Source organism: Euprymna scolopes, chromosome 19, assembly GCF_053919585.1.
Source record: "Euprymna scolopes isolate OS-2025 chromosome 19, ASM5391958v1, whole genome shotgun sequence".
Classification (NCBI taxonomy): Eukaryota; Metazoa; Mollusca; class Cephalopoda; order Sepiida; family Sepiolidae; genus Euprymna; species Euprymna scolopes.
In genome coordinates, this window is record NC_136500.1 from 129877946 (window position 1) to 129890445 (window position 12500).

The window sequence follows — 12500 nt, forward strand, 5'->3', positions numbered from 1 at the left end:
CCTGTAGGTTATGTAGCCAGACTTTGTCGGCACCATGTAAGCATCCTGTAGGTTATGTAGCCAGACTTTGTGAGCACACACACACACACACACACACATATATATATATATATATATATATATATATATATATATATATACATGGTGCCCACAAAGTCTGGCTACATAACCTACAGGATGCTTCCACAAAGTCTGGCTACATAATATAGCCAGACTTTGTGGACGCCCTCTACATATATCTATGTATATACACAGGCATTGGAAACGTATATTTGCTTTAAGGAAACACATACACATAATTGCCAGGCAGAGAGAGGAAGAGACAGTCAGAGAGAGAGAGAGAGTAAAAGAAAGAGATAGAATCAGACGGGAGAATCTAAGAGACGTGGACTGAGGGGAAGTTTGAGATAGTTAGAACAAAGAATGAGGGCTGGTCGAGGGAGGAAGAGAAACTGAAATAGGATTTAAAAGGAAGGTATTACACTTTTTAATACCTATTTTATTACGCAAGCTCCCGGGCAACACCGAGTCGCTCGGCAAGTATCATAGAACGAATTAACATTGATATTTGGTTCAGAACAGTTTCATAATGAAATGTGAGAATCTGGTTACTGTTCACTTAACGTCAATGATACTTAAGAAAACCATTCAGTAATGAGGTTCGAACAGAACGAAATCGATACGTGGATTCTTATCGGTTTTAGTTCGTAATCAGATCGAAGATCTAGCGCCATTATTGTTTTCTTGCGATGTCTGAAGTGGGATATTACATTTTACGCATTAACCAATCAAATAATATACGTTTGAAGCAACGCCCAAGAAGTTGTTTGACCAACGAATCAGAAATATATAATAGAAGGATAATTAGTCAATAAAATGGCGCTCAAAACTTTTTTTTACCCTTGATTTATTCATTATTATTTCGCACTGATGAACAATACTCTGTTTGATGACTACTAGAGATTTTTGGTACTTATGCAGAATAAGGACTGTGCAATCATCAGAAATTTCCGGACAGTTTACACATAAACCGCCGGAAGCTACCAATTGAAAATTTCGTGTGTTTTTTTTTGTTTGTTTTTTTTTGTTTTTTGTTTTTTTGCACTTTTTAAAGTCTGACAATTTTTTTTAATGAAATTTTTTTTCTGTTATTATGAAGATAATTCAAGGAAAAAGTAATTGAAAAAAAAAATTTAAACAATATTCTTTTTCTAGTTACGAAGAAAATAAATGAATAATTTTTAGAGAATGTTTACGAAACTTTATGAAATTTAGTTGTAAGTTACACTCTTCTGTGGGTTGAAGGTTCAATCCTCAATGCGGTCGACACGAAATACAACCACGAACTACTTAGGACTTTTACCACTGACTGACGAAAAGACAGCATGCTACCGTTTTGGGTTTAATAAATGGTTCTGTTCGAAATTTCGTGCAGATAGCCGAGTACGATAGAAATGATTCCGAGTTTGGCAGAAAGATTATTGAGTTCGGCAAGATATTTTTCTTTTTTTTACAAGGTAATCACCAATTATCAAGGCCCGGAAGTCACTCTGGGATAAGGGTTATTGCGTATACAGTACGTTAGTGTTGGAGATTTGATAAAGTGTCTTACTTAAGGGGGCGGTTCATCAGGAATTTGTTTATGTTGGACTTTAAGACATCCAGGTTGTAGTCAGGTGGGAAACAGGCAAACGGAACAGAGTTCCATAGGCGTGCACTTCTAAGAAAGAAACTTTGTTCATGGAATCAACGTTTTGGTTTTGGCACAGATAAAGAGTGGGGAAAATTTTTTACAGTGGTTTCAACTAGACAGGTGTTTATCGCGAAAGACTGACAAGGGGGTCCAGAGATTGGAGCTCAGACGAGCACATGCCATGTAAGTACCTGAAGACTGAAACGTTGTAAAATGGCACTCAACATGAGAACAGTAGTAAGAAGAATCCAACTAATACGGATGAGCGTTTGTGCGAAAATATAGCTTTTCATAATTTTGCTGCACATTATATTTCTACCCCCCCTGTGTCAGGATCCAACAACAGTCGCATCGCCACAATGTTGCATCGATTTACGTTTTTTTTATAAATCCTTTAACAAAATGTACTCTGATAAACATACTTACCATAACACTAGCCCTAATTCTCACCATATCATTTTAACCGTCTGTGAAGCTCGAGCCACTGTCGCATCGCCTCTATGCTTTGTTCTAAATTGAAATAAAAAGATATGTTAAAATTTTACTCGCGCTGTATCTCTCTAGCCCGCACTGTCTGCTCAGGTGAAGCCACTGTCACATCATCACAGTGTTGAAACGCTGCACTTTTTTATAAGTACTTTCACAGAATGTGTTCGTGAACGTATGGCACCATTACTTCCCCGACCTACTCAAACAGCAAAATCCGACCCTGTTGAGGTCCCTAGATGCTGAAAACTTTCCTGCTCTCTGAGTTTCTTCCCTGTAACGGCTTGTCCAGTTCTCTTCTGTAGACATTCAAGTTCTATTCTGTAGACATTCAAGTTCTCTTCTGTAGACATTCTAGTTCCCTTCTGTAGACATTCTAATTCTCTTCTGTAGACATTCTAATTCTCTTCTGTAGACATTCTAATTCTCTTCTGTAGACATTCTAGTTCTCTTCTGTAGACATTCTAATTCTCATCTGTAGACATTCTAATTCTCATCTGTAGACATTCTAATTCTCATCTGTAGACATTCTAGTTCTCTTCTTTAGACATTCTAATTATCTTCTGTAGACATTCTAGTTCCCTTCTGTAGACATTCTAATTCTCTTCTGTAGACATTCTAATTCTCTTCTGTAGACATTCTAATTCTCTTCTGTAGACATTCTAGTTCTCTTCTGTAGACATTCTAATTCTCATCTGTAGACATTCTAATTCTCATCTGTAGACATTCTAATTCTCTTCTTTAGACATTCTAATTCTCTTCTGTAGACATTCTAGTTCTCTTCTGTAGACATTCTAATTCTCTTCTGTAGACATTCTAATTCTCTTCTGTAGACATTCTAGTTCTCTTCTGTAGACATTCTAATTCTCATCTGTAGACATTCTAATTCTCATCTTTAGACATTCTAATTCTCTTCTGTAGACATTCTAGTTCCCTTCTGTAGACATTCTAATTCTCTTCTGTAGACATTCTAATTCTCTTCTGTAGACATTCTAATTCTCTTCTGTAGACATTCTAATTCTCTTCTGTAGACATTCTAATTCTCTTCTATAGACATTCAAGTTCTCTTCTGTAGATATTCTGTTTCTCTTCTGTAGACATTCTGATTCTCTTTTATAGACATTCTAGTTCTCTTCTTTAGACATTCTAATTCTCTTCTGTTGACATGCAAATCAGAATAAACTCGCCTTGCACGCAGGCTACATGGCAATACCCCATTTAATGGCGTATCGACAACTTGCTTTAGGATGCCTTCCTGAACCTGCATGCCAAGCGCATATTTGCTGCAGCGGGTGATTACATCTAAAGTGTGTGCGACAGCAAGTTGCGCCTCGTAAGTCACTTCGTAGCTGGGGCTGGCTCAATCCTAAAGAACAATATGTATACAAGTATCCGAGCTCTGCCAAGGACGAACGATATATATATATATATATATATATATATATATATATATATAGAGAGAGAGAGAGAGAGAGAGAGAGAGAGAGAGAGGGGGGAGAGAGAAAGAGCGGGAGCAAGAAAGAAAATATAAAATCGTGATCAAGTTATCGACAACGATATTATAGCTCAGAAAATCAATATCAGATTTAAGACATAAAAAGTTTTTAATGGTGTATAATCTGTCCTCGGTGCTTTTCAAATAATAAACCTATGTTGTATACATTCAGTTTATAATTTGTATAATTAAAAAAATACTCCTATGAAAATACTTCTGCAAAAATCTTTTATGAACTCAACTTCTCTAATGATAATCTATAATGATAAAACTTATGAGATGTTTGTGCAATGCAAACACAATTCCCCTCTGAAGGTTGCCGTTTTATCTATTTACCTGAGAACAGAGAGTTGCCTTTAGATAAAAAGTTAAATACATTATACATTCTGGACATTATAAATATATTATTTGTATGCCGAAATAATTGTATGCTCTGAAAGTAAAATAAAAATGATGTTTTGGTAATTTCTAAGAGGTTGTTCCTTGCATTCAATGCGGTCAAATATACATATATCCATATAGTGTGTGTGTGTGTATGTATGTATGTATGTATGTATGTATGTATGTATGTGAGTGAGCGAGTGTGTATTGTGTGTGTATATTATATATTATTAATTAGCGATCTATACCAGCGGTTGCCAGCTTATCTGAAAATCAAACCTAGCTCGAGTTGATTTCTATATAATCTGAGCAATCGCTGCTATTGATATTTAATCAATAAAGAATTGTATATTATCATTTAAAAAACACGCATTTGAGCACTCTTTCATATGTTTATATATATATATATATATATATATATATATATATATATATATATATATATATATATATAATTATATAAGTGCAACTTTGTCTGTGTGCATAAGTTCTTTCCTTATAGACCGGAACGGCTGAACAGACTTCTAGGGTTGTAAGCCATGTTTAGTTTTAGAATAGTTTCCTATAGTTAGATGTTCTACACAAGTCCTGGAGGTGAGGAGTTCTCAGTAGACAGAACAGTTTCCGATTGATTAGTTGTTCTACACAAGTCCTGGAGGTGAGTGGTTCTCAGTAGACAGTTCTTGAGTTGGAAGCAACAGAGCGAAATATTCTTCCGTATTGATATGAAGAAAACATATGCGAACTGCTACAGAAAAGGTTTAATTTTTATGGAGCAATTTTGGTTTCTATTTGGTTGGTAGCGGAACGTGAATTAATTTGATTCGTCAATCCCTAGCAGCATTGTTTAGAAATAGAATCTCTCGACTGTGATGGATCATACCCCATTGCAGTCCAAAAATATTGCAACAAGATTTTCTTTAGAATTTACAGAATTTAGTGTATAAATTTGGGAGTAATCTTAATTAAAATTTGTCACAGTATACCTCCGATAATTACCGATAATCGATAATCCAAACTGTTATTACAATTTATCTATCATCGGTAAAGCCATTTTTTTTATGCCATCGTTTAGCAACAATGATAAAACAACAACAAGTGAAAATTGCAATGCGGGTAAGTTGCTAGCGTTTTGTTTTTTTTTAGCGGGGGTACATGACGTGGTCTGTAGGTTCAAACCCCGCACGTAAATTTCTTAATATTGTTTTTTGTAAACTGGAAAAAATTTATATAGAATAATTTTATAAAAGAAGCAGTAGCTTCTCTAGAGTGAAATGTAGAATAACATATATTTTGGACTAAGTTACTGCATGGAGGCATGTGAAACTTTCTTCCCAGGCGATTTCATGGATTTCGATGACAATAAAAATTTAGGAATATGAAATATCCGTTGATCATCATTCAATTCTTAGCAATGTCGGGTTTCCCTCTTGGACTCTCTCTCTCTCTCTCTCTCGCCCTCTCTCTCTCCGTATATATATATATATATATATATATATATATATATATATTGTTATCGCGCATCTATCTAACAACATCTTTTCTACTTTCGAACATCTCAAGCGAAAAATAAACAGTGTTTAATTACAAGGAAAAAAGCATAATTCTTACTAATGTTTTAAATACGGGTCTTAAAAATTATGAACATAATTATGTTCTGATGGTCGAAAAGATATTTCTTCGCTTAAATTTTATAAACTATATACGGTCTCTTCGTTGACGCTCAGTATCGATCCTGCTCGAAAGCCTATATATATATATATATATATATATATATATATATATATATATGCATGTATATATATTCACAGAAATCCCCACTTGTGTATATTGAAAACGTAAAATACGAATCATCAACAATAAAACGCAAACCAAATGATGCAATTAACACCAGTTGACCACAAGAAACGCAGAAGTAACCTCAATGCTAACAATGGGAGAACGATGTACTTCGGTAACATAGCACTAATACACGATTATCAAAAACTAACGGGTTGTAACTTATTTTATCTTTATCCTTTATCACAGAGATACATTATAGTTCTCCCAAATAACCTCAATAATTTATTTCGCTCCGAATGAAACTATCGCTAGATGTAGCATCCCCATTTTGTTACCTAGCATCTTCTCTACTCTTCTGATGAGAAGCATAAGGCTTCGAAATACTATGACATGAAGAGTTCCTTTTTACCCAAATACCCCAATTGATGTATAAACCTATTAAACAAATGAATAAACTTATATAGTTGAATATTTTCCGGGGGGTACAGAATTTTATAACGGCTAAATGCAGACCAAAAAGCATAATGAATTTAAAATAAAAAATGAAAAAAAAGGTTAGCTAACCAGCTTTCGTTCCTCACTTATCAAAGCTAAATAAATCTCTATGTAATTTCTTCCCCCCGTTTATTTCTGTTCTTTTTTCATCTACTCCCGCCATATTCATGACTTTTTTTGTTTGTTTTAAATCGTATTTTCTTCGATTTAGCTTTAATAAGTGAGGAACGAAACCTGGTTAGCTAACCTTTATTTTCATTTTTTATTTTTTAAATTTATTATGCATTTTAATATGTATTTAGCCAATATAAAACTTATATATATATATATATATATATATATATATTTATATATTTATTTTCTCACCTGATACCTATATAAGATCAAAAAAAAATTGTTCAGCTTTATTATATCCCGATAAGTCTCTTCTTAAACAAGTAAATTTGATCTTTTCACTCCCACGGATATATATGAAACAGTAATATAAGTGGATGACTATATATATATATATATATATATATATATATATATATATATATATATATATATAGTGTCATCCACAGATGTTGCTGTTAGGCTGTATCCCAGCTCATCAGTGCGGCTATTCAGGCAACTACCTCAAGCCAGGATCGAGAGTCAAGGCTTCGAACCATTACGCTAATCGGCAGCTGCTGTGCAGGTAGTGTATTAACGATGTTTTGACATCGTTCAATGATATATATATACATGAACAAATGATTAATAAAATATGTTAAAAGACATCTTGAAAAAGAGTTAAAAACATATTTAATTTAAAAAAGGAAGCACAAGATAAGTGGATAGTCCTTAATCCGCGGAGTTTCGAAGAAATACTCTCCTTCTCATCAGAGGGCAGGAATTAGCAAAATGCAGGATCGGATTTTGCATATAAAAGTATTTAATGAAACTACAAGTAAGTCAAAGATCTTACTTGATTAAAAAAAAGGGTGAGGTAAGGGGAACAGGAGGCAAAAGAAAAATAATAAAAAGATTTCACATGAATGGATAGTCCGGTGAAGGGTAAAAATCCAAAAATGGTAAAATCCAAAACGGTCGAATTTAAATTTTCAATCCACTGGGTAAATTCCAAATGGTCCAAAATCATCCAAAAGGCAAAGTTCATTGGAAAAAAGTGCAAATGGAATGAATTCCAAATCATTAAAAGAAAAGTAAATTTGATGGCCTTTATAATCGAACTTCAAGAAATTTACAGTTTTAATGTAGACCCTTGAAACTATCGTTCCCAGTGAAGCAATCCTTTAATTTAATTTAAACCCAAGGGCTTTTTGCTCAACGAACTCTTGCGCTTTCTCGGCTTATTCTACATCTATTTTTTTAAATCTGTGTTTGTATGTGTATATGCGTATATATATGTGTATATATATATATATATGTATATATATATATATATTCCTTTATTTTACTTTATTTTTTACGGAACCACTTACCCCTCACTACTCAACCCCATTTCCTGCTACTCTGACCCCCACTTGTCTGTATCCCTTTCTTTTACGCACCCCTAATAATTATTATTAACAGTATTTTCATTATTATTAGTATTAGTAGTAGTGGTTGTGATGGTGGAGGTAGTGATAGTAGTATTGTTACTACTATCTTTATTATTATCATTATTATTACTGCTTTGTTTTTACCGCTATTATTATTATTATTATTATTATTATTATTATTATTATTATAATTGATGTTATTATTATTATCCCCGTTATTATCCCCGTAATTGCTACCATAACCGCTACCATTATCTTCATTTTCACTGTTATTAACTTTAACTTTGAATTTACTTTTATCACTGGTAATTAGTAATATTATCTTTAACGTTTATTTTTAATGTTTATCTTTAATGTTTTTCTTTATCTTTATCTTCATTTTTGTCTTCAATTTTACTTCTATTTTATTTTCATCTTTATTATTACTATAATTTTCATTATTATTATCTTTCGTACTATTATAATTACCCTACTATTATTTGTTATATTTTTACCACTCTCATAAGTAGCTACTCCTCCACTTTCCATCTATATGTACCCTTAACTTTTTGCATCAAGTTAAATGCACTCATAGTCATTGTCATCCTAATCTTCGACCGCCCCCTTATAATCATACTCTCTATATCATTAGAAGAAACTTATAAATATATTGCCGAATATTACCTTTCAGTTTTACAACTTTACATACCCCACCAAAAAAAAAATTATAAGCGATTTTATAACTGCCATTTGCCGTTTAGGTGACACTAATCAAAATTACCACTCCATAGAAAATAGACACCTTAAAACCGGTTAAAATAAATTACCACGCAGCAACAATACACCCCCAATTTAACCCTAATATATATATACCCCTTAATCTCAACACTATGTCAAAGACCAAATACAATCATATATCATACTATATATAACAAGCTTCTCCTTATTTATTTAGAATTCAATAAAGCCTCCCCCAACATTCTATAATTCCTCTTCATGTTTTTCGTCCCTAATGAACCTGACGCCGCATCTTCCTCATGCTACCTAGCACCTTCTCTACTCTTCTGATGAGAAGGATTAAGCTTAGAAATGCCCTGGCATAAAGAGTCCCTTCTATCTCCCAAACTTTGCTTGTATTCCATTATTCAATAAATGATCCATTCTATATCTACCAATATATTACTTTGTGTCTTCATTTCATACTCTTGTTGTCCTATTATATATATATATATATATATATATATATATATATATATATATATATATATATATATATATATATACTGGATTTTTTTTATCTTCCATTAGACTATCCATTAATGTGAAATCACCTTTTTCTTTACCATATTCCCTCTGCTTAATTTATTTTGTTTTCAAGTAAGATCTTTGACTTATTTGTTGTTTCATAAAATACTTCTGCATGCAAAATCCAATCCTGCATTTTGCTAATTCCTACCCTCTGATGAGAAGGAGAGTATTTCTTCGAAACTCCGCGGATTAAGGACTATCCATTTATCTAGTGTTTCCTTTTCAAATTAAATATGTCTTTAACTCATTTCAAAGTGTTTTTTAACATATTTCATTAACTGTTTGCTCATATATATATATATATATATATATATATATATATATATATATATATATATATATATAAACTAGACTAGACTAGACTACCTGTGATCCGGTGGTTCAGTTTATGTTATTTCTCGCTATGGAGTAATGAGTATACAGAATTAACGTATAAAAGTGCGAGTGAGTATACGGAATTTATGTATAAACATGAAAAAATGAATAAACAGGCGCGCGAAAACAAACGTGGCGACCAGTGGATACGGAATACAGTGTATATATTGTTTAAATGAATAAAAAGTGTTTATTATTTTAAAGAAAAAGTTATGTTTATATCATTTATTTTAAAAATAAGATTTCTGCTTATTTAAAACAGTTTACATCTGAAATATCGATATTATTGTTTACATATTGTTTGCATGGTAACATAAAGGTAATTAGGGGAATTTTGTTTGTTTTATGGGATATAGAGATCAAGAGTACTTTGCCACTCAATTTCCAATCTTGCCCGATTTATTATTTATAACGCAAACCAATTGTTAAAAAATATTTATAAAAAGAGTTAGATGTTATATGTTGACAGTTAACTGTACGCTACAATCAAAAGCATTCGCCAACGATATTTGTTAAAACAATTTGTATAAAATTAAGAATAAAACGATTATATTGTATAAATTATATAAAAAATTTGTTTATATTGTCTTAAATTAAAAATAAAAATGGTTTATATTGTATAAAATCATACCAAGTTCTATATATAATGTTTAAAATTTCAAAGAATCTGTATATATCGTTTAAAATAAATAAAAAGTGAGCGACAATAAGAGCGAAACTCAAGCCTTAGACTCCCTGTTTATTGGCAGGTATGGTTTATGTGCGCTGCGACGTTATTTGATTGCGGAAATAATTATATTAGCTCGACAAAAAAGTTCTTGCATTTTTTAACTTTTAAATTCAGATGAACATATCACGGCTCAAACAAAAAAAAAATATCGAAATGAGCACCATCAGAATTCACATACTTCTGCCAATGCAAAACAAGTGTGCTTATGCAATTAACGTAAAAATCTTATGATCTGATGGCGATAAAGTCGCTGAAAGCGTTTTTGATATTTTTTTTTTTTAACATTTTTCATGCACAGAGTTTTTGAAATGATTGAAAAAGTGGTAGTCGTAGATGAGGTGTCTGGGGAGTGTGATGGATGAGGCAGAGTTTCATAGGCCAATTTGTTCAACTTCTGCAGGGTGAGTATAACAATGCAACGTGCACTCCGGCATTGTCGTAAAGAAGAATTTGGGTTTTTTCTGTTGAGTAATGCTGAGCGTTGTTGTCGAAGTTTCTTATGCATTTCATTTATTTGTTGATAGTACTTCTCCGTCGTAATGGTGTCGCCTAAATTCAAAAAGCTGTAATGAAGTAGACCGGTCCTAGACCACTAACAAGTCAGCATGACCTTTTTTTTGGTGCAACTCTGGCTTTGAGAAGTGTCGTGGAGCTTCGCCGGCGTCTAACCATTGAGCTGAGCGTCACAAGTTGTCGTAATAAACCAACTTTGAATCGCAAGTCACAATTCACTTTCAGCGACTTCATCGCCAGCAGAACGCAAGATTTTTCCGCTACTGACATAAATATACATTTTTGCGTTGGCAAGAGTATGTTAATACCTATGATACTTATTTCGATCAAAAAGATTTTCTGTGAAACGAGATATGTTCATCTGAATTCCAATGTTAAAAACTTTCTTGTCAACCCGATATAAAAAGAGAGTGAGAAAAATGAATAAACAAAGTTATGTGTTCATCAACGTTTCATTTTTATTTTGAGACTTCCTCTTGATGAATGAAATTAACAAAACAAAAACACCAGTACAAATATTTGAAAATTTTCTTGTGAAAAGTGTGACGCTGTTCCATTTTAGAAACGGAAAAAGACGTTGGAAATTTTTAAAAAATGTGGGGAGCTTGCGTTGTTAAAGGGAGCCGTCATATAGCCGTTAATATATTTTTAAAAGATATAACGCATTTAATATTCTTTCTGGAAAAAATATGTCCGCTAAAAAATATGTCTGTTAAAATTCAAATGTAGGTGTGTAACTGATATGAAATAAGTGTGTTTTTAGTCGCGTGCAAGCGACTCTATAAGTCACTCCCTCGGTCCGTCGGTCCGTCGTTCGGTCTGTCGGTCTGTCCGTAACACTTTTGTGCTTGGTCTTTTTGGTTAAGATCAAACGCCTGTTGTTAATAGATGCTGTTCTTAGCTTTTTAAGTTTTTCTTGGCCTTTTGGCCAAGATCAATGTATAGTATCTGTTTCGGCAGATACTGCAAGCAAGGACCATATGGGGGGGGCAGTCCCACATATAAAACCTTGGTAGAGGCAACCCTTCATACCAATTGTCACTACTACTACTTCCCGGGGAGTTGGTGCCCATTTCCCCTTCACTCCTCACATTAAAAATCGGCCTTGTGCCTAATTTGCTCGGTGGGGGAGCAAATAAATGCCTCCTTTTCTTGGCCATTTGGCCAAGATCAAAGTGTAGTATCTGTTCCGGCAGATACTGCAAGCAAAGACCATATGTGGGGACAATCTCGTATATAAGACCTTGGTCAATGTAGGAGCATCCCTTCATACCAATTGTCACTATCCAGCGTCCCTGCTCCCCAGGGAGTTGGTCCCCATTTCCCCTTCACTCCTCACTTTTAAAAGCGGCCTTGTGCCTAATTTGCTCGGTGTGGGGGGGCAAATAAATATCCTTTTCTTGGCCTTTTGGCCAAGATCAAAGTGTAGTATCTATTCTTACTACATACTGTACTTATTGTGATATAAAGTGGGGGATTACTTTTCTGTATTAATTTAATGTAAAATGATCACCCACTTTACAACCAGTCAGTCTCAAAGCCATTTAAGTCATTCTCCAGATTATTCAAGTTGTTTTTGAAGGATCCCAGTTATTTTTTAAGCATTCAAGTCATTCTAAAGGTCATTCAATTCATCCTTAAGTTCATTAAAGTCATTCTAAGTCATTTACTTTTTATTTATTTATTTTATCCTACATTCACGCATTCATTCATTACACGAGAGCACGCAACTAATGG

The 12500-nt window shown here is 33.3% G+C and overlaps 1 protein-coding gene and 1 pseudogene across 2 annotated transcripts in view; both read left to right on the plus strand.

Annotated features, from left to right (window-relative positions):
* Positions 1 to 12500, plus strand: part of LOC145239969 (uncharacterized) — a 1025820-nt gene that overhangs the window by 784210 nt on the left and 229110 nt on the right. The window lies entirely within an intron of this gene.
* LOC145240501 (U2 spliceosomal RNA) lies at positions 12155 to 12281 on the plus strand (annotated as a pseudogene).